Consider the following 27,628-nt stretch of genomic DNA (forward strand, 5'->3'; position numbering starts at 1 on the left):
AGGTAGTCCTTACTTTACTTAATAATCATCCCAGCAATGTAGGAGGAATGACGTGCCAACAAAACACACACGAAGTGCTTGCTTTAGGTTAAAAAGGGGAAACTGTATTCTAATTATTCTATATTATAAGAAGCAATTTAGTATAAAGAGTTATTAATAGGAATCATTACTATACCCATTGTTTCAAACATCTACTAAAGATCTTGGACCATGTCCCCCGTGAGTAAGGAGACATTGTTGTATATGTATGTTGCCCAGTATTTACAACTACTGAGTTTAACAGATGTGAAATTAACCTGTCGCACTCCTGTAAATGCTTCTGAACTTTGCCTTGTTCCGGGCTGTTGGGAAACACTGCATCTCCTGGCAGTTTTTATTCTGCGTGATTCTCCTCACTGTGATAAATTGCTTCTAGTAATATCCAGAATGTTGTATAACTTCATTCCCATCTTGGGAAAGAGTTTTCCCAGTTATTCCAAAGTGTGCGTCACCTACCAGCTTGACCATCTCAAAGCTGCTTGTAGAAATCAAAAGGAATGTCATTGTCTGGTTAGAGTTAGTTGTGTCCTTGAACTTCTACTAGGGGGTAAGTAGGGGTAAGTAGAGGGGATGTCTGGGGAGGCTGCCTGGAGTAAGCCTGGTAACTTCTATAGGATGCTTGTGTTCCTGCCTTTTGTTTTTGCTTTGGCTCCCGACTTCTGGGCAAGGAGGTGGCAGCTACATAGCATTAGGTTGAAAAGACCGAACCAAGATTAGGAAGTTCTAACTTTCATAGCTGTTCTGGGCCTCCAGGGAGAGTAGTGAGGTAGAATGGTTTAGTCAGTCATGCCTCCATGTTGGAACGTCCATAAAAGACAGCTTCTGTGAAGGCCCCAGAACTCTGAGGGTGCCCTCTGCCTTCCCCATTTGCCCGGCCCTGAGTTGCAGCCTTTATGATACAAGGACAAGCATGTTTCGCTGAGTCCTTTGTCCTGTTGTAGTGAATTATGGAGCTTGGTTTTGTCTTCCAGTCAGAAGTGTCAGTAACTAGGGAGGGGCTGGGACCTTGAGGTACCGATGTGTGGCCTCAACCCTTAAGCCCCGTGGCATCTGGTTTCCAGGTAGTTGGTTTCAGAGCGGGATCGGGTGGGGCATGTCTAGCGAAGTTGTAGAATAGCCCTTAGGCCAGCATAGCTCTTAGGGCATCTTTGCACCCTGATGTTTAGTGGGGAACCGCGCGAGTTGTTTGCCCCACATTATACAGCTGCAAACACTCTGGGTCGCAGACTGTCTCCTCTATGTGAGTGTCCTGTAGACACTTAAATAATCTAGGAAAAGTAAAGGCAGAATAGGGAAGTGGTTTGTGACAGCCACGGTTCTGTTAATGGGGCTGAAGAGAAATTGAGCTCTTAATATCCTGTATAAAATAAAAGTTAAAGAGGAAAGTAAAAACCCAGAGTCATTCCCAGAAGGTGGACATTGTTTGCTTTGATACGTAGGCAAGTACCTGCTTTTGGTGACATCTGTGCGATAAGAGACCATTTGGTGATGTTCTTGGGTTTAGAGGAATCAGCTTCTGAAAGTACAGCCTTCGGCTGGTTCTTCAAACATGGGAATTTTGTTTATAGATGTGTTAAAGCTACTGTCTTGTCATCTTTAAAATTCTGAGAATAAACAGCCTTTTTCGTTCCTTCTTATAAGGGGGAATGAAACCGTTTCACTTTCTTGGGCAATCTGAACTCTGTAGGGCTTTCTTTTGTTTTGAGTTTTTCACGATAGCGTATTTCAGAAAGTATCTGTAGGCACTTGGGTTCGTGCTGTCTGGTAGGAAGAGAAACAGCGATGCTCTCTTAATTAGATGAAAGGCAAGTCGAGAGAGTGGCGATCTCCTCCCTGTGAAAGGAGGCTTATGTCCTACGTCAGTTTCTTAGGAGTTTGTGGTCCTGATGGTGATCTGCAGGCAACCCCACATAGCTCCTGAATACAAAAGCAGAGATGGCCGTGCACACTGCTCACAGCCTACCCGACAAGAGAGGGGCTAACCCGTCACCACGGATCTCCTTCCTCCCACATTCCCACTTGGAAACACTAGCGAGTGTTTATGCCTGCTGTCGACTTAGTGCTGAGTGATGGAAGTGTGGTCTCTGAAGTTTGGGGGAGTACTGCTCCGCTCAGATTTCCAGGCTAGAAAACTTTCCGTTAAAGTGGAAGCATGCTTTTTCTTAAACTCCCACATCCGAAATATGCAAGGGCTCAGGGAAATCCTTGCCTCCCAACACTGTTGCATCGGGGTGAACTTCACACAAGGGAACTCTGGAGATGTGGTCAAACCGTAGTCTGCGCTCTGGCAATTACCGATCTTTTCTTAAGAAAATCATTTCTTTGTACACAAAGCTGAAAACCAGCTCAGTGGCTTTACCCCTCTTGCCCTCTGGCTTCAGGTACTCAGCTGACGCTGTCAGGTCCTTCTCTCTTTGGCCCCTCCCATTGGCTTAGCTGGGGTGGGGGTGGCAATCAGACAGGTAATTGTGATCCAAACTGCATCCTTTTCACTTGCTGCTGAGATTGTCGTGCAGACTGAGTGTGGCTCAGGTGTGGGGTGGTTCCCAGATCCCTCAGCGGATATTCAGTCTTTCCTGGCCATGCGCTTTTCAGGTGCAATCTTTTGCCTATCAGCGTTGCCGTCAATTTTAAGTATGCTGGAGGCATTCCGTCCTTAGCATCGTTGTGAGCCATCCTGTATGCTGTTACACTTGTGGGCCCAAATCATCATTTTCAAAGTCTAGCTTAGGTCCCTCCTCATCCAGAAAATTCTTTGAGGACCTTCTCAGATAGTTCTCATCTCTTGTACCAGAATTGTTGTTCTCCTTGGATCCTGCCTCATTCACCTTGGGACGGGAACCTGGCCCTTAGAGGTGTTCAGTGGGCAGTCGCTGAATTAAATCAGCACGTAAGTGGAACTTAGGGTTTATTTTTTTGGGGCGCGTCGGTGTCTGTGTGGAGCGAGAGACAGAGCTCAAGGTGCTTCCTTGGTGCCACACAGGGTGAGAACACCGAGGGCTCGGCAGGATATCCAGACTGGGAAATGCCTGCAGGGCCATTGACCCCGATTCTAGTGAATATGTGGCTAAACGGAAAAGGAGAGTTAGGGAAATGAACACAAGGAGTTCACAAACCTCGGGGGAAATCAAAGCACAGTAAGAGACGAAGAAGCGTCAGCACCGATCAGAAGTTATCGCCCATTTTTGCAGGTGTGACAGTGTCAGGGCTGTGGTGCTGCACAGGATCCCATCGAAACAGTTGGGAGCCTGCCTGTGTGCTCAAGGCCTGGTCTCCCCGTCGGGGTACTGGGCAGCGGTGCCTGATTTAAGAAATGAGCCTAGTGTGGGCATGTCGTTAGGTCATGGGTGGTTAGGACCCAGTGTTCTCCTTGCTGCTCTATTTTAGTTCTTGGCCACAAAGTGAGCAGTTTTACCCACCTTGTGCTTCGGATGCAAAGTGCTGCCCAGAAACAGGCCCGGTAATGAGGTCACGGTGCCTGGTGCCTCCTCAGCTGGCATCTCTAAAATTGTCAGTCAAAATAAACATTTCATTTTTCTCTCTCCTTCTCTTCCTCCTTTTCATTCATTCATTCAATTTCATTTATTTATTGATGGCATAGCTTTCTTATGTAGTTCTGGCCTCCCTAAGAGTTTCAATTCAGCAGAGGCTCCCGTTGATCTCCTACGCCTGTTCTTGCCCCCTGAGTGCGGGTGAGTGTATGCAGGCAGTTTAAGTAGATTTTGCCTCCAGTTGATAATTGCCGAAGTTGGAATATGTGTGTGTCTACTATTTGTGCCCCTTTAGAGGGCTTCTTTTTTAAATGAATGGATGTTTAAAAACGTTTTATTCTTATTTTATGTGCATTGGTGTTTTGCTTGCATGTGTGTCTATGAAAGTGTCAGCTCCCCTGGAACTGGAGTTATACACAGTTGTGAGCTGCCATGTGGGTGCTGGGTATTGAACTGGGGTACTCTGGAAAAGCAACCAGTGCTCTTAGCCACAGAGCCATCTCCTAATCACAATCAAGTGGGGATATCCGTGAAGGTCTTGATGTCACTCAGGTTCTAATTCTGAGCCTGTTGCCCTCCCTGTGTACAGGAGAGCAGAGCCTTCAGTGATCCAGACTATCGGTGTGAGCTGATAGAATTTCAAGCAGAGCAAAGAAACATTCCATCGCAGTTTGGCTGGGCCATCTTAACCCTTAGTTGATGCTTCTCATGCATTAAGTGACAGAATTCGGGTCTAGGAGGGCAAGTTCAAGCCCCTAAGCACAGATGCGCCACTGGACAACCCCCTCCGTGTAGTAACAGCTGCCTTGGCTCTATGACTCTTGTTAGTAGCTTGGGTTTCCAGGTCTTGCAGTACTTACTGAAGGTTCAGTACACCCATCACGTTTAGTTTCTCCCCTCAATCTCCTCTGTCCCTTCTTCCCTTTTTCCTCCCCTTCCTCCAGGATAGGGCCGTAATGGAAATTGCTGTCCTTTGTTAAGAGAAGAGGACCAGGGCAGCAGAGAAGCGACTGGCAGCAGAAGTAGCCATCTGCCCCACCCTTCTCTTGAGTGCTCACTCTTCTGAGTCACAGGAGGGCTTGTCTGGCCAGGGCACTGTGGGTGGAGCTCTGCCTGGAACCCTGCTCTCCTGACTACAGGCACTTTCTGCTGCCATATTCAGCTTCTGGAGTCTTACTTTGGCATCCTGCTTGCTGGCTTGAGTGTGCTCCGTGGAGAGACATGCTCTGGTTTATCCGCCATGGGCAGAGTCAACCCTCCGTTAAGGAAAGCCTGTGATGCCCTTGCAGGCGGAGGAAATGGGAGCATGCTTGGTGTTCCTCAGCACTCTGACTAATCCCTTAACCAGCAGCTGCTGTCATTTCCTCTCCAAGGCCTGGTGAGCTTCTTGGCCAGGCTGGCAGCACCTGTGAGGCCCTCCCTGCCATTCCTCATAGCAGCCTGTCACCCTTCTATTGTATGCCTACACTGCATCACCTGCCGGCCTTGGCTTTCACCCTGGGAGTTTCCTGGTAGCATTTCCCCACGCTGAGCAGCATCCTGTGGTTGCTTTCACCAAGGTCCACACTTAAGCCAATTGCTCTCCCCTTTAATGTGCTGTCTTGATTCCATTTTCTTTGCTGGCTTCTGTTTATTTTCTATTCATTAAGCTGGAAATCAGTTTACAGGCTTCTCTTATTTATTCCAGACTTGGAGCTCCAGTGAAGAATTTCTATATCCCCCTTGCTTCTTTTGTGACTCAGAGGCATTTTACAGCTCAGGAGAATTCCTAATAAGGGGAAGTCCTCTCTCTCCCGGACTTGATAGGTTAAGTGGTGATTATTAGACCCAGGTGGGATGTGTGAACGGGTACACTGAATCCTAGGTTTTTACTTTCATTCCTAAGCACTGGGAGAGTTATTTTTATCTTCTCCCACTTCAGTTTTTTGAATTAAAAAAAAAATGGGAATTTTAGCATCGATTTCTTGGGGACTGTGAAATGATGTGTTTTTGACACCAATTTAAGCAAGCTTAGTTACTATTACTTACACTGTGTATATTGTGATCGTCGAACTTCATCGTAAGGAAGCATTTTCAACGTTGATTATTCTGACCTGAAATTTTTTGTGAATTCTCAATTCTTCACCCTTTCTTCTTTTCATTTATGGGAGTGTGGAGGAGGCTGGGGTGGTGGCGATGATCTAAGGCCCACATCTGTCTTGTACATAGTCACTGTTATGGTAGCCTGGAGACTGGCCCTAAGATTCTGCCTTGGGAAGGCAAGGAAGGGGAGCGGCAGGCCCCCTCCTGTTTCTTAAAACTCTGTCACTGCTTCAGCACTGAGAGGGGGCGGCCTGGGAGGCGTGCACTAATTCCTCCACTCACCTCCATTGCCCTCGGTGAGGAGCCATGCCCAGGGCTCTTGACCCTGTGTCACGGACCAGGGCAGACCCACCTGGGATGGAATCCGCTCTGTGGGGGAGTCTCTCTTCCTCTGTGTATATAGTAGCTATGGGAGGAAGTGGCTGTGGGAGGGGACAACCGTGGGGAGCAGGGAAGATGCATAAAGGACCCTGCACACCGTAGATGCCCAGTCTCGGTCCTTTCTTGCACAGCGTACGGTTCTGGGTTGTGTTGTGGGAAGCTGATGCGAAAGGAATTTCAGACAGCAGCATACAGGTTGTGAAAGGCATCTTTATGGACGATAAAGATGCCTCTCCTCTCTCTTGTGAAAGCTTGTCTTGAAGAGTTCCGACTTGCTTCTGTGTAGTTTTTTTTCCCCTTTAAATCTCCATTTGGTCGTTAGAGTACATTGCTTTTTGAATATACATATTCTGGACTCCAGACCAGACAGCCCATCTGTACATGTAACATTAGGAGAAGCTTCCCAGACGTGCCGATGCCCCTGTAGCTCAGCTGCTCTCTTCAACAAGCCACAGAGACTACTTAGTGTGTCTGCAGCGCGATACTGTGGACGGAACTTCAGCGTGGGTCTCTGTGGTGGTGGGCTGAATGAGAATGGCTTCCGTAGGCTCATGTGTTTCAATGCTTGGTCCCCGTTGGGACTGCTTTAGGAGGATGAGGAGGTGTGGCCCCATTGGAGGAGGTGTGTCACAGGGGCAAGCCTCTGAGATTTCATCTGTTTATGGGGTGATGTCTCCATTTCTGTGTTGAGTTGTTTTGGAGCATTCTTAGTCACAACTCTCAGAATAGTTTATTAGGCCGGAATTTATGAATGTTATTTTGGGAATGCCCCCTTTCTATGTGCTTGAATACCAACACTGTAACTGTCTCTAGAAGGTTTTGTTCAGGCATATTGTCTGGTGGACTGTCTTGCTCTTTTTTTCTGTTTCAGCTTAAAAGAAGACTAGGTAGAAATTGAACAAAACTGTCCCACTTTAAAAAAATAACATTTTGATCAGATTTACCCATCAAGCAGTCTTTAGACTGTGCCCTAGTTATGGTTTTTATTGCTGTGAAGAGACGCCATGATCATGGCAACTCTTATAAAGGAAAACATTTATTTCATTGGGGCTCGCTTGCAGTTCAGAGGCATAGTCCATTATCATCATGGTGGGACATGGCCGTGTGCAGGCAGACGTGGTGCTGGAGGGTTAGCTGAAAGTTCTTGGTCTTGTACAGGCAGCAGGAGTGAACTGTCTCACAGGGCATGGTTTGAGCTTATATCATTGCTCAAAGCCCGCCTCCACAGTGGCGTACTTCCTCCCGTTGGGAGCCATTTTCTTTCAAACCACCCCAGACTGGCAGCGCCTCCCTTGTTTGCTCACCCACCCTGAACCAGGGTTTGGGAATTACTGAACTAAGTTACCTCAGGGCACCAGCCTTCCTATAACTAATAGAGTATTCTGTTTTTCTCTTTGGGCTGGAAAGTAATTGCGTTCTCCTGCTCTTGAGGTAGCTATGATTAAAACCAAATAAATTTCCAAATCAGATCTTAACCTTAGGTTTTAGAATTTGAGAAACTTTCATTAAAGATTTATTTAAATGTAAGTTGGTTTTATACATGAGGGTTATTTTCAATTTATTATTGCCAAAATGTCAAATTATACTTGATTAGTGTTTTTTTGTTAGCGTATGAGTGTGAGTATGTGTGAGCGGGCACACACATACTATGGCACACATGTGGACATCAGAGGACGCCTTTGTGGAGTTGGTTCTCTCCTGCTTATATGCGGATTACATACAGGGTTTGTGGAGTTGGTTCTCTCCTTATATGTGGATTATAGGGTTTGGGTTCAGTCACCGAGGGAAATATCTTTACCCTGGAGCCATCTCATTTGCAGTTGTCCCCTAACCCCCAGTTTATGTGCGTGTGTGCACATGTGGTGACCAGAGGGAACGTTGGGTGTTATCCTGAGGTATCCTGTTTACCTTCTTTGAAACAGGGTCTTTCATTGGTGTGGGGCTCACCAATTAGGTTAGGCTGGCTGGCCAGAGAAGCCTAGAGATCTGTCAGTGTCTGCCTTCCCTACACTGGGATTACACATGGAAACCACCGTGACCACCAGTTTTACATGGATTCTGGGCATCAAACTCTGGTCTTCATGCTTGCAAAGTACATCTGACCCACTGAGCTCCCTCTCTGTCCCTTGATTAATTTTAAAAAAATAAATCTTAGCCAAGACAAAAACCATTCATTGTAAACCTTATTCAGCATTAGCTTGGGTGGGTTCCTGTGATTGTCTTCCAGGCAACCGACAGCCAAGTGCCCCTCTCTCTGCAGCAAGGGAGGCATGCGAGTGCAGTGACCTTTTCCTCTGTGGTTAGGCGGACCAGCTAGAAGAGACGCATAAGGTATGGACCTAAGGGCAAGTATGTTGCAAAAAGTTGCATCTTGGCAGCAGGCCTTTAAAATGAACCCTTCCGAGGCGGAAGGGACTGCAGTCTGTAAAGAATAAGAAGAGTTAAAAAATGGTTACAAGCTCCTTGTACTCATTGAGAAAAAAACAAAATAAAACAATGTTGGGTTCCTCTCCTTTCCCGGTTATTGAACCCCATCAGGAAATGAGCTTCCTTGGGCCTAGGACTACTGTTTGTTTGACACGTATCTGTTGTGCTGTTGCCAGGTACGTTTGTCTTAATTAATTAGTCAAAGTGTGTGTGTGTGTGGGGGGGCAGGAACAGGGCTAGGCCGTCTTTCCAGTCATCTTTTATATTAGAAACAGCTTCTGGTGGAGGAAAGAGAGGACAGGCTGCCTCCACATGCTGATATGCTCATGGAGCTGGAGAATTGGGGTGCAAGGGGTTGGAGCTCGGCAAACGATTGCTTGCCTGTGTCTTTCTGTTTGCTTCTCTGTTGGCTTTTGGAGAGTTTGGCCAATGTATCGAAGGTGGCCAAGTCTATAAAGACCAATGTTCCTTAAACCTCAGTAATTCATGCATCTTTTTAAAGGGGTAATAAAATCTCATAAATCCTCGGTAATAAATAATTTTGTTATGATATACCTTAAATATTCCTGAACATAAAACTAAGTATATAAACTTCATGCTTCTTGCTCGCCTATGACTCTATAAATGAAAAATTTATAAAGTAAATTCAGACAAGAGTGCAAACCAATAAAATTCAAATTAGCATTAATTTATCATGACAGATAATTTTGTTTGACTAAAATTAAAGCTCTCCTCGAAAACATGATTGCGTTTCTGACAGCTGAGGTGCCAGACCTGAGCTCCTGGGAAGCTCAGCCGCCCTTCCATCCTCTGTATTCCAAGCTGCCTTTGTGTCAGGCACCTTCACTGAGCAGGATTTGTGGTTTAGACTTTAGTTCTGCCTCTATTTTTATTTGACCTTGATAATAAAAATCATCATAGGTAATTTTAATAAGATCAGAACATATATGCAAACCTATTTTTGACCAAGTAAGTTTGAGGTTGATCCTCGGTACCGCAAACGACAACACCTTAAAGAAATTACTATTGCTTTTTTTTGTGTGCTGTCAGAATTGTTATTCAAAAACAAAGGAGGGTGTGGGGTATAAACTTTTTGAAAAACAGTCAACCCAATTTTGATTATCACTTGTCTTTACTAAGAAAATTCTTAAAGGGCTGTGTCTAGTTAGGGTTCTATTTCTGTGAAGAGGCACTATGACCAGGGCAATTCTTATAAAGGAAAACATTTAATTGGAGCTGGCTTATAGTTTCAGAGGTTTAGTTCATTATCATCATGGTGGGACATGGCAGTGTGCAGGCAGACATGGTGCTGGGGAAGGAGCTGAGCGTTCTGCATCTTGATCCACAGGCAGCAGAAGGAAACTGTATGCCACACTGGGCGTAGCTTGAGCGTAGTGAGACCTCAAAGCCCATCTCTACAGTGGCACACTTCCTCCAACAAGGCCACACCTCATCCATCAAGGCCACACCTCCTATAATGACACTCCCTATGGACCACGGGGAGCCATCCCTGTTCAAACCACCTCAGGCTATGTTTCAGGGAGAAGGCAGGGACTGCTCAGAGAAGGGCTGAACTGCCGAAAGGAATGCTGAGCAAGAAACCGCTAAACCTCTTTCAGAACAATTCAAGTTTAAAAATTTACTTTATTAGTCACATTCGTGACAATTTCAAGGTCTAGGTGGCCAGTGGCTGCTGTAAGGATCAGCGTTGATTTGGTACATTTTCATCATCAAAGTGTTCTGTCAGACAGCGCTGTTGTGGGGCAGTGGAGAGATGCATGCACTGAGGTGGTCTTTAATATGCACTGACTATAGGATGACAGTGTTTCTGAGGCCACCGTGATAGATTAAAGAAAAGCAGCACTATTTTTAAAAAGTCAGTTTTTCATAAGATACATCTCAGTGCTGTGTTAAAAATGTGAGAAATACGTCTGTGGGAACAGCTGTAATACAGGTCAGAGGTTTGAGGGTCCCAGCAACCTCAGAAGTTAGGTGTTGTTGTCAGGATGTACAGATGTCAAGGAGGTCCAGCTAGGAATGTTGTGTTTGGAGCACAGGACATCTTAGTGAAGGATGAATGAATGCGTGTGTGCTGATGGGAGGGCAGAACTCATCAGAGCACAATTGGCCGCTGAAGTCACTGGGAAGGTTGGCATGAAGTGTGAGGAGGTGTGGATCTCAGTGACTCTCCTTGTTGATATGAAAAAAATACCCAGTGAAAATAACTCAAGGGAGAAAGGCTTCATTTTGCCTCTCAGTTGGCTGATACGGTCTATCTTGGTGGAGAAGTTATGGTGGCCGGACGGGTGGCTTACCACATTGTGCCTACGAGCTCACAGTTCGAGAGTACAGTCCATCTTGGCGGGAAGGTTCAAAGCCGAGGGACCTGATAGAACTGTCCATTAACACATCCTTTGGGAAGCAGAGTGACGAGCGAATGTTGCTACTCGGCTGTCTTCTCCATTTATTCAGTCCACATCCCAACAAGGAATAGCTGCTTACACTGAGTGCATCTTCACCCCTCAGGGATCACATTCAGTATAATTCCCTGTCTCCCAAACCATTCTGATGCCGTCTGTCACGTTGACGGTTAACCCTCGCCATCACAACAGCCTGTGAAACGATGCTGCCCACAGTTAACGTGGGTCTCCCCACTTCAGTCAACCTAACCTAGGTTATCCCCCACAGGAGTGGCGAGGGTCTAACCCAAGCTCAACAAATCCTCCTAGGCATGCCCAGAGGCTGGCCTTCTGGGTTATTTTCCATCCTCTCAGGGTGACAGCCAGTACTAAATGACACAGAGTAGAATGAACTCTTGAACCTTTTCCTATTCTAGTGGCCAGGTGGGAAGGAACCCATGGCAGAACACGTAGCGGTAGCGGAGAGCCAGAAGGAGGACAGGCAGCTTGAGCGCAGGCTGGGGTGGTCAGGTGCTGCAGAGATGGATAAGGTAAGATAGTTGAATCTTGGAAATAAACACCAGCTTGTGTTCGTTGTGGGGGAAGCGCTGAAATCGCAAACCCCCAATAAGCATTTATGCTGAGGTACCTGGGAGGGCTTCATGGTATGTTCTGGCTAGGCTTTGAGGAATGATGAATGATTCGCTGGCATCCTAGTCTTCCTCTCTGCCTCCACCTCCGCGACCCAGCCTCTCAGGGTAGTAGGTGGGCACTCCACCACGGAGCCACATCTCTGCGCTTTAATTGGAAGATAACGAAAGGAACTACAGACCCGACTAAATACATTCGCGTGCTCTAGGTAGACTCCATTTTTTATAGAGGTAGGATCTGATTTAATGTAGAATCTTCATTTCTTTTTACCATCTTACACTAGAATTGTTGGAAGTCAGCGATGAGTAGTCATGGGGCTTCTTTAGCGTGGAGTAGAAAAGCTGCCTTTAGCCCGCTCGGAGTTTTCAGTCAGAGCAGCAAGAAAACATGGTGATGGCGAGACTGCTTGGAAACCCCGGGCCCTTGATTTAAAAGCCTTGTATCAGTCAAGTCATCTCACACCCCAGCCTCAAGTTTGCTTGTTCGAAAATAGGTGTTGTAATGGTTCCTACTACAGGGTGTGTGTGGATAATGAATGAGAAGCCCTAGCCAAACATTGCCTGTTATTACTGTAAGAGCCTTTCAATACCTTTCCTCCCTCAGCAGTTAGAGGCCCTGAACCGGTGGCTCCCACAGTTGTATGCATTATTTGGTTATGTGTGGTAAGCGAGGAATACCGATTCCTAGACTCTGCCCTCTGCCCGCTGTGCCAGACTGGCGTTATGGTCTTGGGAATCCTGGATCTGGACTTGAATAGCGTCTTGGTCACTGTAGTATGGAGCGGCGGGCTGCGTTAACACAAAACAGAAGACTCTCCCCCCATCAGGTCACTTTTTTCTCCCCATACTTTTTTCAGTGTTGGGGATCAGTCAGATCCAGAGTATTGAAATGCTAGGCCAGTGATCTTACGCTGGCTGTCTCCCTGTCCTGCATTTTGGTCGCTTTTCGTTGGATGTTTGTTGTCTTCCTTACTGTGCCTGTCGACACTGGCTCTCAGTGTGTGGGTTTGTGGCACATTCGCCTTAAATATTAGCACATGGGTGGGCATTCCATATCTTCCTCTTTCTCCTTCACTAGCTCTTCCGTGCAACGCATATCGAGGTTTTGGGCAACACGGATGGCTACGCCTTGGGCAGCCTAGTTTCAGGACCCCCCTTTTTAAATTAAGTAAAACAGATTTTTAAAAATAGAAACTTTGCTAAGACAGCCATTTGGCATGTTAAAAATTGAACTTGAGTTTAGTTTCTAAAATAAATAATTCAATTTATTTTTTTTACTCTTAAAATAATAGAGGCAGGAAATGCTTCTAAAATAACTGATATGCCCCTTGTTAAAACTAGGGCTGTTGTTGGACAGTTTCCAGCATGCTTTCTTTTTCCGTGGGGGTGAGGAGGGAATGTGGAGGAGTGTTGTACTCCATGCCAACACACACACACACACACACACACACACACACACACACACACACACACTGTATTCTCTCTTTCATATTGGCAGCTATCTGGTATGTTGTAAAATGTACCCTGAAATTGAAACAAGAACTAAAGTGTGTACTTCAGTCAGTCAGACCAAGTAGAACATTTCCTGTTAACACTTTTGTTTGTAGAGTTTGCTTAATAAAAGAAACCCAACAACAATAAAACAAACAAACAAACAAAACAGTATTATAACTGAAGCAGCATAAAAATGGGTCTATGTGTTGTGGAATATTACTTTAAATGGGCAAAGGTGTGTCACATTTGTTTGTGCTGCATGTTTAAAAGCTATGTAAAGATGTGTTGCCTTCGTTAATATTGTATTTGTTTAACAATGTAAAGATGTAGTGCTTTGCCTGCCTAAGACACCTGATTGGTCTAATAAAAAGCCGAACGACCAATAGCTAGGCAGTAGAGGGATTGGCAGGGCTAATGGACAGAGAGAAGAAGTAGGAGAAGGAATATAGGCATGAGAATGCGAGGAAAGAAGAAAATGAGGGAGGAAGAAAGAGGGATGCCTAGGGTCAGCCACCCTGGCAGTTGCCAGCCAGTCAGACATGGAGTAGGACATACAGAATGAAAGAAAGGTAGAGAGGCTTGAGACACAAGGTAGATGAAGAGAAACAGGTTAATTTAAGTTATAAGAGCTAGTGGGACAAACATAAGATAAGGCTGAGCATTCATATTTAATAAATCTCTGTGACATGACTTGGGAGCTGGTTGGTGGCCAAAAGAAAGCCTGGTACACCTATATGTTTAGGATATGTATTTTACAGGGGATATGGATGAGGAATGACTGCAAAATTGGCTGTATTAGATGGAAGCTATGTGCACTGTCAAATCGGTACTTGGGGTATAGTGATTACTAAATTACTAAATTTCCAATAATTAAACAACCCAAACTTAATGACCACATCTGTCACCTTTTCGCTGGTGAACGTTGTCAGGGACTTGTAAATCTGACAAGATCTGATGTTTGTCTGGTCGCTGATTCGAGACTGCCTGCAGCCACTGCAGCTCCTGGGTCTCCTCATAGATCACTGCCTCCTTCCCTTGTAATGCATTTGTTTTTTTATTTCATTCATGCACAGAGCACATTTTGCCTGCTTTCTCCCTACTGTCCCCCATGTCCCACTCACCCATGTCAGTTCCTTCTCCCTCTAACCCCTTTCCCACATTCATATCTTTTTTTTTTTTTGCTTTCATTTGTGACTTTCTGGGTTTCACCAGGGCCACCGGTGTGACCATGGACTTGAGAGTATACATCGGAATATGGTAGGCTCGTGAGCAGGTGCACACTGGAAACAGTGACTTCTCTCTCCCAGAATTTTCCAGTAGCCAGTAGTTCAGCAGTAAGGGGCAGAGCCCCCAAGAGCCCCCTCCCCCACCTGTGACTGATTGTTGACCAGGCCAGGCTTGTACTGGCCCAGTGCAGGTTACTACAGTTTCTCAGGGTTTGCAATTGCAATGGCTGTGCCATGCCCAGAAGGTAGCATTTTACATCTTCCTCCCTTTCTTCTGGCTTTTACATTCTTTCCAACCCTGCTGTGTTTCCCGAGCCTTCCTTAAAGGTGGAGGTGCACTGTCCTGTGTATAGCTGAGCGTTCAGCTGCCGCGTATTCTCAGCACCTTGGGCAGCCAGAGTCGGTAGTGCCTTGCAGAGAGCTGTGAGAAAAGCATGAGTCTATAGTGTAAAGAGAAATATTTAGGTGCTCTGTCAAGTTAGCTTCAGAGTAGCGCGTTAGCCACCAGGGCCAATACTTTCCTAGCCAGGAGCTTTTGGCTAGTTTTATAGTACCAGGCATGGCTCCTCTTCTCTGGTGTGGGCCTCAAGTTTAATCAGAGAACAGTTAGTTACTGCATATCAGTTGTGCCTCTGTTGTACAGATAGGCTCATCTTTCTTGGAAGGTTGTATTCTCCTCAGAAGGAGCTGCATATATGTTCTGAGCTTGCGGTTGTCTCCACAGCCCCATCTCTGTCAGCCTTGTAGCTGCTGCTGGTTGCTGGTTGTCATGGTGCTTTACAGATTCCACAATGCCTTCCTAATTGGTCCCAGTAATTGGTGCCTTCAAGAGCCTGGCTGGCTGATAGCATCTTCCTGGTCTGAGGAACAATGCAACCAAGGATGAGGGAGGCCAAGTTAGTTCTCTCAGAAGTCTTGGGTTCTATGTAGCAGAGCTTGAATTACAAGCTCTAACTCTGTTGATTTCTGCACCCCTTCCCAAACAGCCTCAGAGCAGTAGTTAACAGAAGTTTCCCTCTGCGTTCTCTAGTCCAGACCCTCTTTATTTTAAACTATGGCAGAGAGAGTTCTACATGAAGCGTCTTCCAAATAGCATGTCTTCATCACTGACCACACGCCCTGCTGGGTGCCAGTGTGGAGCGTGCACAGTAGTCCCCTGGGTTACCTGTGGTAAGAACCTGTGATAATATGATAATGGCAGGGATTTAAACTAGTCCTGCTTTCAAACAGCTTTTATTCTTTCCCTATATTGAAAATGTAAATTATCAATACCGATAACCTAAATTGTTCTATTTGTTTAGAGTGTCTGTGCGTGTGTGGTGTATGTACACGTTTCCCTTTATTCATGCAGAGGCCAGAGAAAGAGACTGGGTACCCTGCTGTATCATTCTCTAGCTGAACCTGGAGCTAGATTGGTGGCGTCCATCCTGTCTTTGTCCCGCACAGCACTGTGACTGTGATGAACATGGCCACAAGTAGCCTTTCCGCAGATTTGATTTTTTTTTTTATTTCCGAGACAGGGTTTCTCCATAGCTTTTTGGTTCCAGTCCTGGAACTAGCTCTTGTAGACCAGGCTGGCCTCGAACTCACAGAGATCCGCCTGCCTCTGCCTCCCGAGTGCTGGGATTAAAGGCGTGCGCCACCACCGCCTGGCCTGATGCTGGGGATTTGAATCAGACTTGCTCGTCAAGTGAGCCAATCACCCAAGGTCACAGTCTGAGTTCATGAAATCAAACTCTCGCAGCTCCGAGAGGACTGTTCTCCAGCTATTCTTCCTGGTCTTCTGTGCCTGGTCATTTTGAGATAGAAATTTCTCAGTGATAAATTGGCTCTGCTGACATTTCTGGAATCTGGCCCACGAAGCAGAAATCTTCCATGGAACACGAGGCAAGGAAGAGACAAATACTGGTCAAACATCCAGGCCCTCAGAGGGTAGCACTTCCTGGGTGCACATTTCATCAAAGCCTGCTAGCTGCAGCCCCTAAACCAAACAACACACAACCAAGACCGCAAGCATTCGCGGCGCCTTATCTCACACCCTTCTCATTTTCCTTAGTCATCTGCTGAGAAAGATCATTTGCTAACGCCAGCGTCAACCACGATTCTGTGCAGTTTGTGGTTGCTAGGTCAGTTCTGACCAGACTGCTAACTTTAAACGGTGTCATCTCTGACAAATGACTGTAGGACATCACTGGAATGTGACTTGTCACAGAGCTCTGGTGTCGCTGGAAAACATCAGCAAGCGTTTCAGTCCTTTTGCTTGTGTGGACATTGGACGTTAGCATTAGAACTGAGGCAGTGAGGAAACAGCTAATGGTCCCCACTGTATCCTCTTTAGGTGCAGCCATGGACATGGATGGTGGAGATGTTAAGAGCAGTTTGGGGTAGAAAGCTCCCCACCCCGCTGGCTTCCCAGTGAAGGGAGACTCATTGTGCTTTGCTGGGCTGTGACAAAGCTGGGCCACATCATCCCTGGTGCGGCTCACTCACAGTTGAGGCCTTTGTTATCCTGTGACACAGTGGGGAGAGGATGCTGGGAAGGCCTCATTATAGGCCTTTCGGTGAGCGGTTCTTAGTTGGTCATTGCCATCTGCCTGCCCCCTTGCTCTTCAGGCCAGTCACATTGGTGAGACTCTCATGCAGCCGCTGCATGTGTAGTGGACCTTGTAGGTGGGCAGCTAGCAGGAGCACAGGCGGTCCTGTTTCAGAGAAATAATTCTGGAGGAAAGGAAAAGCTACTCCTTCTGTGAGACCGCAGAGATCATTCTGTTATTTTCGTTTATACAGACGTGTTCCCTCCCCCTTTCCCAACCTGCTAATGTCTTTCCCTGAAGACCGATATGATTTTAGAGATACACCTCAGGACGTGGTACCACGAATCACGGATGTCTAAAACGGGCGAGCATGCGTCTTTCCTGTCTCTTGCAGGTAGTGTCATGCAGCATAGTTTTATCTTGTTGAAAACCTCTCGTCTTGCTTTGAACTGGGCGGAATTACGCTGTTATCCACGAGGCCAGAGAGCTCTCAGCTTGACAAGCAGTTTCTGTTGAGGACACCTGCGGCCAGTGCACAGTACAGCCATTGTTCCCTCTCTGAGAGCACTGTGAGCAGAGCTGTGGTTTTTAAAGCCTGGAGTCGAGTCTTCTCGTTTCTTCCTGCCTGAATTTCGGTTTCAGTGGAACAAATTCCTGTCTGTTCTGATTTTGCTGATACAGATTTAGCAGGTGTGTGTGACTCATACATGTGTTACTTCTGAGGGTGAATGCTGAGGTATCTCAATGGTAGAAGGAGCTTTGTACAGGGTCAGAGTTGAGGCACCCAGAGTGAGCTAGACTCAGATGCCGGCTTCCTTGGAGTATAGCTGAGGAAAAGCATTTGACCTCTCTGGACATGGGCTCTCTTCTCTCTGGACATGGGCTCTCTGGGTGCAATGACCAAGGCCCCTAGGATTAAGATTCTGCCACTGCGCCCTTTGTTTCTTGGGATGCTTAGAGCCTCCAGGGTGGCTAAAGACCTTGGTACTGTGAAACTGTTAACTCTTCCTAGGAGGGGCTTTTAATTAAGGGATGGGCATGTGGCAGGCTACGGAGAACAAAATTTGGGTAGAATTTTCTATCTGTGGTAACTTTGTGGAACAGAGCAAGAAACGTTTCTAGGACAGTATTGTTTGTCAGCCTGAAGTGTTACTGCACACTGGGGTTTTTAATTTCTGAGTGAAGAGCTGCACAGTGATACCCTTCCGTGGGCTGCATGGGACCAGGAGTCTTTCAGATATCTTTTTTTGTGCTGATTTTGAGATATTTATATAATGAGATATCTTGAGGGTAAGATCCAAGTATAAACAAAAATTTAATCTCTGTCTCATGGCACCATATACATGTACCCTGAAGGCAAATTGATGCATTGTTTTGGAGAATTTTCTACATGAAACAAAGTTTCATATCATGGAATTTTCCACTTATGGCGCCATGTTGGCGTTGAAAGCATTTTAGGTTTTAGAATATTTTTAATTTTTGTATCAGAGACGACCAGTTTGTTCTGAGTTCAGGTGAATAATCCTTCATTTATTAGCCTTTATTCTGATAAAAGGCAGTCTACAGAGAAGGTGAATATAGATAGATATCCCAGTCTTGTTTTGCATTCTCATACTCTTAAAGAAACCCTAAAAAATTATAATTGTGGAAAACGTATATGTTAATTGTATATAAACTGCAAAGCATCAAAAGGGAAATAGAAATACATTCTAGAAATGCCATTATTCATGTTTGATGTCTTTAGACTATCCATGGGCTAGTCCATGCTTATATGATTTATTATCTTGATTTCTTTGGTTTTGGGGACTGAAGTTTCAGGTGAAGGTAGAGATTAATATGATACTATTTCTGGCATATTTGTGAGGGGTTGATGGATACTGTTTTGACTACAGAAAAAGAATCGTAGACTGATCTCTGAGAATAGCATTGGTCCCACTCCTCCTTGCATAGGCTTTCAGTATTTAGAATGTATAGATGTTGTCATAGCTACTAGTATAATTAACGCTAACATGTGAAGACTTCTTAGTCTCTTAGCTCTTACTGCTCAAGAATTGCTGTCAGAAGATTGCCTCATTTGCTTTTTGGGAGCGGAAATTGTTGGCCCCGATATTATTCTGCATCAGTTATTTTAATACCAACTGTCTGAGTGTCTTTGATCACTGGCACTAAGGTGTGGCTCTGTAGTGGTTGAGTAGTTATAGATTGCTTTTATGGAGATTCAGTATACATTTGGTAATATTTATGGATATAATATATATTTGATAATAATTATGGATACAGTGTCTATTTAATGATTTTTATGAATAAAGTATACATTTGACAATATTTATGGACACAGTATATATTTGATAATATTTATGAATAAAGTATACATTTGATATTATTTATGGATACAGTATATATTTGATAATACTTAAGGATACTATGTACATTTGGATATAGTATACATTTGGTAATATTTATGAATACAGTATACATTTGGTAATACTTATGGGTACAATATACATTTGATAATACTTATAGCTTATTTATTGAGGATTGGTTTTGTATATAATTTCCCCTATTAGGAAACAAAAGATGTTTAGTTTCTCTTTTGTTGTTCAGCTCATAAAATTGTGGCACTATTCACACGGCAATGAAAATACATTCTGATTACTAAAGGACACAAAGCTTGCTTTGTGGTTTCTACTTTGGTGTCTTTGTGGTGTTCTTTGAAGTTCTGAAATGTTTTTCGTGTTTGATTGAGATTAAATCTGGGTTTCATTTTGCTTTTTTTGAAACATATTGAGCAAGTTAATTTTCTGTTTGAGTTCCTAAGGGGAATGACTCCAGGCCGCTGTGTCCCAAGAATTCAGACTTGGTCCTGCCAGAACATTCTTGTGGTTTTCCATGGGGCAGATCAGTGTGTTCATGAAATTTTAGTTGTAGCTTGTACTTTCCGTGGTTAATTAAAACATCTGGCTTGAAAACTTTCCACAGACAGAGGGCATCACCGGTCAGAGACCCTTCTCAGGAATGAGTCAATGCTGCAGCCTTCACCACAGTAGGCCCAGCTTGTGTTTAGCGTACCTACAAGAGTGGCTTCTGTTCATTGAGGATTTTAACCCTTTGGAAGGTCTTGCTTGGGTTATGGCGGAGAGAGAGAGAGGAAGAGAGAGGGAGAATGTATATGAATGAGAATATCAGACCTAGTAATGGCTCCCTGCCTTTGCCCCTCCAGGTTGGAGCGTCTGTGGGGGAGCTGCTGTGCTCTCTATCCCAGCATGCTGTGGTCGGATCTGCCCAGCCCTGGACTAGAGACCTTTGCTGGATGGAAAATCCATAAACGAAAGCCCCTGTGAAAAGCTGACTAGGACGCCGACTCAAGTGCTCCCAGGTTGGTGTTAGAGAGGTGGGTCTGGCTGGGAATGTGGTTCTGTTCTTTTTCTAGTATTTGGAGCCAATCCTAAATGGTCATCACCCGTTAATTGAGAGATTCCCAGATCCATGTCAGCGAGGCATCCTGATTGCTTTCTCCACATAGTGTGTTGTTTTCTTTCCTTTTCTGTCCTTTTGTCTCATTCATCCTCTTTCTTCTTCCTTTTCTCCCTCACATAGAGGAAGATCTTCAGTACAGACATGAGCAGAGGCCACCCAAATCGGCCCCACTACTCTTGGGTTTGTAATAGGAAGAAAACTGCGTCCTCATTCGAGGCTATATAACTTATCCAGGTTCATACTTGGAAGGGTGGCTCGTTTCTCCTGGGGTCCTTGACTGTTCACACTGTCTGACAAAATTGTAATACTTGCTTTTCTGCCCCAACAAAAACTACTGACCCATTCAGTTTTAGTAATTTGTACATTTGACATTAAGATGATCGTATAGAAAGGAAATGCCCCCAAAACAGTAGCATTTAGATGAATGTGTGATCATAGTTCTGTGTATCAGAATGAAACAAAGTAGGATTCTTTCTGAGGCATGCATGTCCAGGGACAGTACTCAGTGGTGGGGTACTCTGTGTGAACGATGAAAACTTGTCACTAGGAAGGAGGATCCAGCAGTCTGAGCGCCTGGCTTGGCCTTGCTCGCCCTGCATCCTTAATGAATCTTTTCCCTCAGGGTATTACCCCCCCCCCCCAGGCCACACTGTTAGCCTCTGGAGGAGAGGACTCACTGACTCACGCTGGGCATGTGACTTAGGCCTGTCCAGTCATGGTCACAATGATCAGGGTTTGGAGGCCTCAGTACAGTCACTGAAAAGTATTGAAAAGAACTCTTTTCTGCTTATGAGTTTGCTCAGCTGGAGCTGCTGGAGGCAACTTTAGGAGCAATAAGTTGATTAGAGAAATCAGAAAGATACAGGGAGGAGCAGAAGTTGGGGAGGATGGATATCATGAATATCCACACATATGAACATACATGCATAGGTATGAACATATATGTACACAGAAATCCATATACACATACAAGTATTCCTAGAATAGCATATGCATATATCCACATATACCTGTACACACATATATACATATATACACATACATGCACAGATACACATAGGCATGCATGCATTCTAACACAATCAAATAAGCAGACATACATGTACTTGTGTGCTTGAACTTCTGCCCCCAAATTAGTCCTAAGGCAGCATTTCCTGTTTCACTTTTCAGACAGATTAGCTGGTGGGTCAGGTGACTGTCACATCTGAAACACCCTGATGACAGTGGCTTCCAGGCTGTGAGGTCTCAATGTGAAATGGCTGTGGGGTAGTGTGTTTTCACGGGGGTCAGGGTAGAGAGGGCAGGCCAGTGTGGAGTCATAGACTGGGCTGCTTGGAAGCAGGGATGGAACTCAGTTCTTCCGGTGGTGGAGAGACTGGGAGAGAGGGCTGTTAACAAGGGAGAAATAGGATTTAGGTTTCAGGAACATTTGAAAATCTGTTTAACTCAATTACTTGCTTTTTGAATCTAAAAGGAAGGCTTCCCAGAGCCTATACTTAGAGCAAATTGCTGATAAGGAAGATAATTCCTTATGCTAGTAGTGGTGTCTTATTTACTGTAACTACAATGGCTGGGGAGCAGCCAAATGAGGGGTTGTCAGGAAGCTGCCCAGAGTTTAATAGCCTGGGTAGGGCTGCTGCTCTCACCAAAACCTCATCCAGCTTCCATCCCAGCCAATCCGAGCGCAGCGGTGAGTGCTGAGACTGCCCTCGCCCCAGTCCTGTGACTATCAGACTTTATAGTCATTATTTGATTTTGTTAATTATCATTACTTATTTTAAAACTAGTAGACTTCTGCAGGGAGTAAGTTTGGCTATGAAAGAATGGAGCGGTTTCTGTGTAACTGCCGCTGCCTCTTTCCCTGTTATTCCTTATGTCTTACATCAGTTTGGCACGTCTGTTAGTACTGATGTAATTCACTGAAGTCTGAACTTTATATTAGGTTCAGTCTTAATGTGGTATATTCTGATTTTTTTCTTTTTGTGTGGTTGGTCTGTTCTGTGGCCTGTGATAATGTACCCTAACACAGATAGAATTACACTGTTTAGGTTTTTGTTACCTTGACACAAACTAGAGACACAGGGAAAGGGCACCTCCACTGAGAAATTGCCTCCATCAGATTGGCTGAGGGCGTGTCTGCGGGGCCATTTTCTTGACTGCTAATTGGTGAATGAGAGCCCAGCCCACTGTCGGTAGTGCCGTTTCTGGGCGGTATAAGAAAAGTAGCCGAGCTGTGGTTTAATTGCATTTTGAATGTTGAACCAGCCCTTTGATAGCGATCACAGTGACGCTGTCTCAGTATTAAGAGTGTTGGTTCATGAACTCGTGACATGGAATGTATCTCCATGTTTTTCAAAGGTCTGGGTTCTTTGAGTAGCAATGTGTTGTTTGCAGGGTCTCACTCTTGTACTATAGAGTTAAGTTTATTCCCAAGAGATTTTTGTTGTTGTTCTTTTTGTGCCTTTACAAATAGAATTTTTTAAAATTTCCTTTCCAGATTATTTGCTAACAATATATGGAAGTACTGTTGGTTTTGTGTAATGACAACCACATTATGCTTGTTTCTAAGCACTGATGGTGTTTAATTAGATGTGTGATTTTCTTAGTGTTGTTTTCAGAGCAGATCACATCTAGTTGCATGTCTGCAGCCACTCCTAGACTTTCTTTAGAGAAATGACTGTTCAAATCTTTTGTCTGCTTTTATATTGGGTTGTTATGCTTTCTTTCTATGTGTGTGTGTGTGTGTAAGATTTGCACACATTCCCTCCACTACCTAATCTCTGACTGTGTTCGTTAACTTTCTCAATGAAGTCTCTCTTCTGCGTGTGTCCTGGTTAGGGTCATGGTTGCTCTGATGGAACACTGTGGCCAAACGCCATGTGGGGAGGAAAGGGTTTACTTAGCTTATGCTTCCACAACGCTGTTCACCACAGAAGGAGGTCAGGTCAGGAACCTGGAGGCAGGAGCTGATGCAGGGGCCATGGAGGGGTGTTGCTCCTGGCTTGCTTCCCACGACTTGCTCAGCCTGCTTCCTTCCAGAACCTAGGACCACCAGCTCAGGGGTAGCCCCACCTACAATGAGCTGGGCCTTCCCCCATAGATCACTAATTAAGAGAATGCCCTCAAATTTACCTACAGCAATGTAAGATGTAATTTCTTTTGTAGGCAATTTTCTCAGTTGAGTCTCCTTCTTCTCTGGTGATTCTAGCTTGTGTCAAGTTGTCGTAAAACTTGCCAATGCAATATCCCTCAGTGATACGATGTAAATTTTAATTAATTCTAAATTACATCAATATAGAAAACTATATATGTGTAATGTTTTTACTAATGATATTCTTAATGGTCAGAAACTTTTGATTATAATGAAGTCCAGTTCATGTTCTTTTTTCTTTTAAAGGTTCCCTTCCGTTCCCTCCTCCCTTCCTGTCTCTGACTCTCCCTTTGTATGTAGCACAGACTAGCATGAAATTTGTTATGTAGTCCAAGCTGTCCTCAGACTTGGGATATTCCTGCTCTGCCTCCAGAGAGCCAGGATTGCAGGCACGTGCCGGCATATAAAGCTCATGACTCTGATGGTATAAAACTCTTGGCCTTCACTAAAGTTCAGAGATATTCGTGTTGCTATTTCTTAAAGCATTTTTATTCTTTTAGGCCTTACATCTTAGTCTTTGATCCATTTGAGATTAATTTTTACTGATGCTGGACGGTCCAGACTACCTTTGTTTTATTGTTTGGCATATATATTCTAGCACCATTTGCTGAAGGAACTCTTAATCCTCTGCTTGTCATGAGACAGTTTAGCAAATCGGTCACTCCTAGATGTGCAGCTCAGTCTGTTTGAGTTGTGTGCTTATCCTTAGGCCAGTGCTTTTCGTAGTGCAGGTTTTCTATGAAATAGATTTGAGAACTAGACTTTCATTGCAGCCCATCCATTTCCATCAAGCAAACAAACAAAAAACTTGTTACCTTGGCGACATTATATCTGCATCTCTTCCATTGTCTATACTAGTGTCTATGAGCTTTTCTTTGACATACGTATGAGAATCTGAGATGGTAGACGACAGTTCAGAGCCAGTCTCGGTGCATGGTGTAGAGGTTGCTGTGTTTGCTGCCTTGTCTTACCGTCTTTATTTTGGGCACTGGGTAATGCGCCCGCTCTTTCCACGACTGAGCTCAGGCTCTACCGCTGAGCTATGGCCCCAGTCCTGTGTTGCTCAAAATCTGAGCAATACTTTGCTTTTCATGAAGATGACAAACAGTTTGATGCCCATTTTCTCTTTGACTCAAACGTCAAATTTTCCATGAGTCTGCCTTAATCATCTTTTGAAACTGAGAAAAATATAGGCGGTGAGCAAAACCTCTTACCTTTACTTTGAATGGCTTTTTTTGTGTGTGTGTGGGGGGGGGGGGGAGGCAGGAACTAAACTTAGAGGACCAGAAAGATTGATTCACTGAAGTTATAGCACATTTGCATTTGTGAAGTCTCCAGGCTATAATAATTTGACCATAAACACAAAATGTGGTCATCACTGAGCCCACGAAAGGATTAAGAGTGAGGCTGCTTCTATTACCAACGGCCACATTTGGTGAATACGTTGATAGAGGACTTGCTTGGAATATTATATATTTTATATTTTACTTCTCTGTGTAGCTTTCAGATTCCCTTTCGAGCTGTGATAGATACCATATGTGAGTGACGCGCAGTCCATGCTTATGTATTTTAATGTAATTACTGGTAGGAGAACAGACAGTGCTTTCTGAGTCCCATACTGATCTGAGATGAATAAAACATTTAGTCCGATTATACCGTTCCAGTAAGTTCTATATTTTTACATGACAACTATTCAAAATGGAAGTTTACAAACTATGTGCGCTAAGAAGTTATCGATTCCCAGTTTCATTCATAAACAAAAGTGGCCTGTTGAATGTTTCCGTACGGACAGTATCTAAGCAGGTAATTGATTTAGAAGGTGAGCATCACTAGAAAATTGTTCTGTGTACTTTGCCCTCTCAACCCTCTTTGAGAATGAAAGAAAATGGCTTTTTTTTTTCATTATAACTGTTGGTAACTAAGGCCCATCTGAGGACAAAATGTAGTGTCTCAGTAAATTATTCCATACTGATTTCATAAGCTATGTTTTCTTGAGGATACTTAGGTTGTAGGGCTAGTTTGCTCCCGCTGTGCCTCGTTTCTGGTGTCTGGCTGAAGTGTCTGAGTGACAGGAGAGCTGGACAGTAATTAGGGACGTCCCCAAGATCTGTCTCAGAAATAAAATGGCTGAAATGCCAGCCACAGCTCAGTTCTGGATTCTCAGAGAGGATGGAGCATGACCACTGATCCTGAGCAGGCGTTCACTTAGGAGAGAGAAAGGATGCTGAGGTAGATCCGTTTATTGAATGCAGCTCTGCTGAATTCAGAGGAATGTGATAAGATGTGCCCTGCAGAAAGCTGTGTTGGAGTTCCAGGAGGAAGCAGGAGGAAGCAGCCCTTAGCAGAGACAGCCTGGGGCGAGCCCTTCTGGGGTTGGAGAGCGTGTTGCGAGTGTGTGTCATGTTCACTTGAGCATGCCCAGTAGACTGGGTACTGAAGTGCTTCTCAGTTTTTATCTTTACATCATACGGGGAGGCAGCATTACCTCAATTTTTCAATGGCTATCTTATATCTATTTATTTCTTATATCTACTCACTTAAATTTGAACCCAGGGCCGGTGAAGTAAGTGGCTCAGTAGGTGGAGGCACTTGCTGCCAAACCTGATGGTTTGAGTTCAGTCTTCAATGATTCCACGTGGTGTAAGGAAAGAATTGATTTATGTTAGTTGATCTCCCTCCCTCCCTTTCTCTCTCTCTGTCTCTCTCTCTCTGTCTCTCTCTCTGTCTGTCTCTCTCTGTCTCTGTCTCTCTCTCTCTCTCTCTCTCTCTCTCTCATTCTTACTCTCTAATACAAAATAGTTAATTGAAACCAGATTTTTTCCTCTCAAGCTCTGTGGCATACCCATATAAATAAAACACCCTTACAAAGTGGGAAGCATATAGCAAACTCTATGTGTCTCTGTATTTCTCTTATTTTTTAAAAATGATAATTAATGAGTTATAAAGACTCCACCAAAGTAATAGATGAATAAGATACTTAGGAATTTCCAGAGACAGTGCTAAACATGAATGTAGGCTAAGCCTGGGAAAACGGCCTCTTGTTATTTTTGAGGAATTAGTGGAAGGTAGAGGGTGTGTGTGGGGGGGGTCTCAAGTGGTTTTTACCTGTGAAAAGCGCCTTGTCTGAATCCCAGAGGTGGAAATAAGAATGCAGAATATGCTCAGAAGTCTCCCTGTGTTTCTTGGCAGATGTGTGTGGTCCAGCCCTGCTCTCCATCAACCTGCTGGGAGTTACCTGAGGTGGTGTGGTTGTGCGGGGAATCGGATACTCCCAAGTAGTTGCTTAGACAAGGGGGGCCCGTTCCTGGCTGCCCAACACTCTGACTGGGCTCCACATCTCTGTGGGCGCCTCCACTTTCTTTGTGTTGACTGCTCTGAAAGCTGTCTAGAATTTGACAATGGCAAGGATCAAGATCTTTTACATCCGATAGCACGAGACTGTGGTCTGTCTACTGCGTTTCTAGTAGTTTCTGATGGTGTTGTTAGTAAAGTATGTGGTCGATGGCAATCTATCCCCTCCTTTTCCCCTGCTCGGTGTGTCCCTTTTAGACTGTAGAAAGCACGGATGTGAAAACTGAGCTGCTTGGGACCCTTGAGAGAGCTGAGATAACCAGTCACCGGCTCTGCAGAAAGCAGTGCCTAGCCAGATTCATGGAGTCTGTCTGTTACCAGCTTGACTTTGGTAGCTGCGGCTTGCTTGTCTGTCAGGTCTGTGATGCAGCTGGAGACAAAGCAGGGCAGTGTGATGCTTAGGAGCAGAAAAGGGACTGGTGTGAGATCAAGTTAACCTCTAAAACAGATGCTGTAGGACCCCAAGATCACCAGTGGTTTCACGAACAGCCTTGCTAGACTGATGCCAAGGTATTTGTGTAAGCTATACTGTAGCATGGTTGTAGTGAGTGAAGTCTGTTTGGTGGTGTCTTGCAGAGATCTGTGATACGAACACACACATACCGTGAGAAAAGGTTTTGCAAATTCATGTGTTGTGCCCACCTTCTTTAAGGCACATATGCTGGCAATGTGTGTTTTCACCTATTGGTACTCTAGAATGCTTCTCTCTCCCTCTCTTCCTCCCTTCCTCTTCCTCCTTTCTTCTCTCCCTTCTTCCCTCCTTCTTATGTTTGTTATAAAATCCTGAGTAATTTTAAAAACATTGAGACGTTTTCCCCAGAGTTTATTTTTAGTTCTTCTTTTCTCTAAATGCAGAAGTAGGTGATTTGTGTGTGTGTGTGTGTAAAAGAGAGAGAGAGAGAGAGAGAGAGAGAGAGAGCGCACAA

At 44.7% G+C, this 27,628-nt stretch overlaps 1 protein-coding gene across 13 annotated transcripts in view; it reads left to right on the forward strand.

Moving 5' to 3' along the window:
• The window catches only part of Apbb2 (amyloid beta precursor protein binding family B member 2), a 323,327-nt gene that overhangs the window by 53,157 nt on the left and 242,542 nt on the right, over positions 1 to 27,628 (forward strand). For 12 of the 13 annotated variants that reach the window (XM_041671183.1, XM_041671186.1, XM_041671184.1 and 9 more), the window contains exon 2: positions 19,944 to 20,099. The gene's annotated coding sequence lies outside the window, so the exon portion shown is untranslated. Of the gene's footprint in view, positions 1 to 19,943; positions 20,115 to 27,628 lie in introns of all 13 variants that reach the window. The other variant, XM_041671177.1, reaches the window with a different exon arrangement.

This window comes from Microtus oregoni, unplaced genomic scaffold (assembly GCF_018167655.1).
Source record: "Microtus oregoni isolate MIOR12 unplaced genomic scaffold, Mior012 000021F_ref0000039, whole genome shotgun sequence".
Classification (NCBI taxonomy): domain Eukaryota; kingdom Metazoa; phylum Chordata; class Mammalia; order Rodentia; family Cricetidae; genus Microtus; species Microtus oregoni.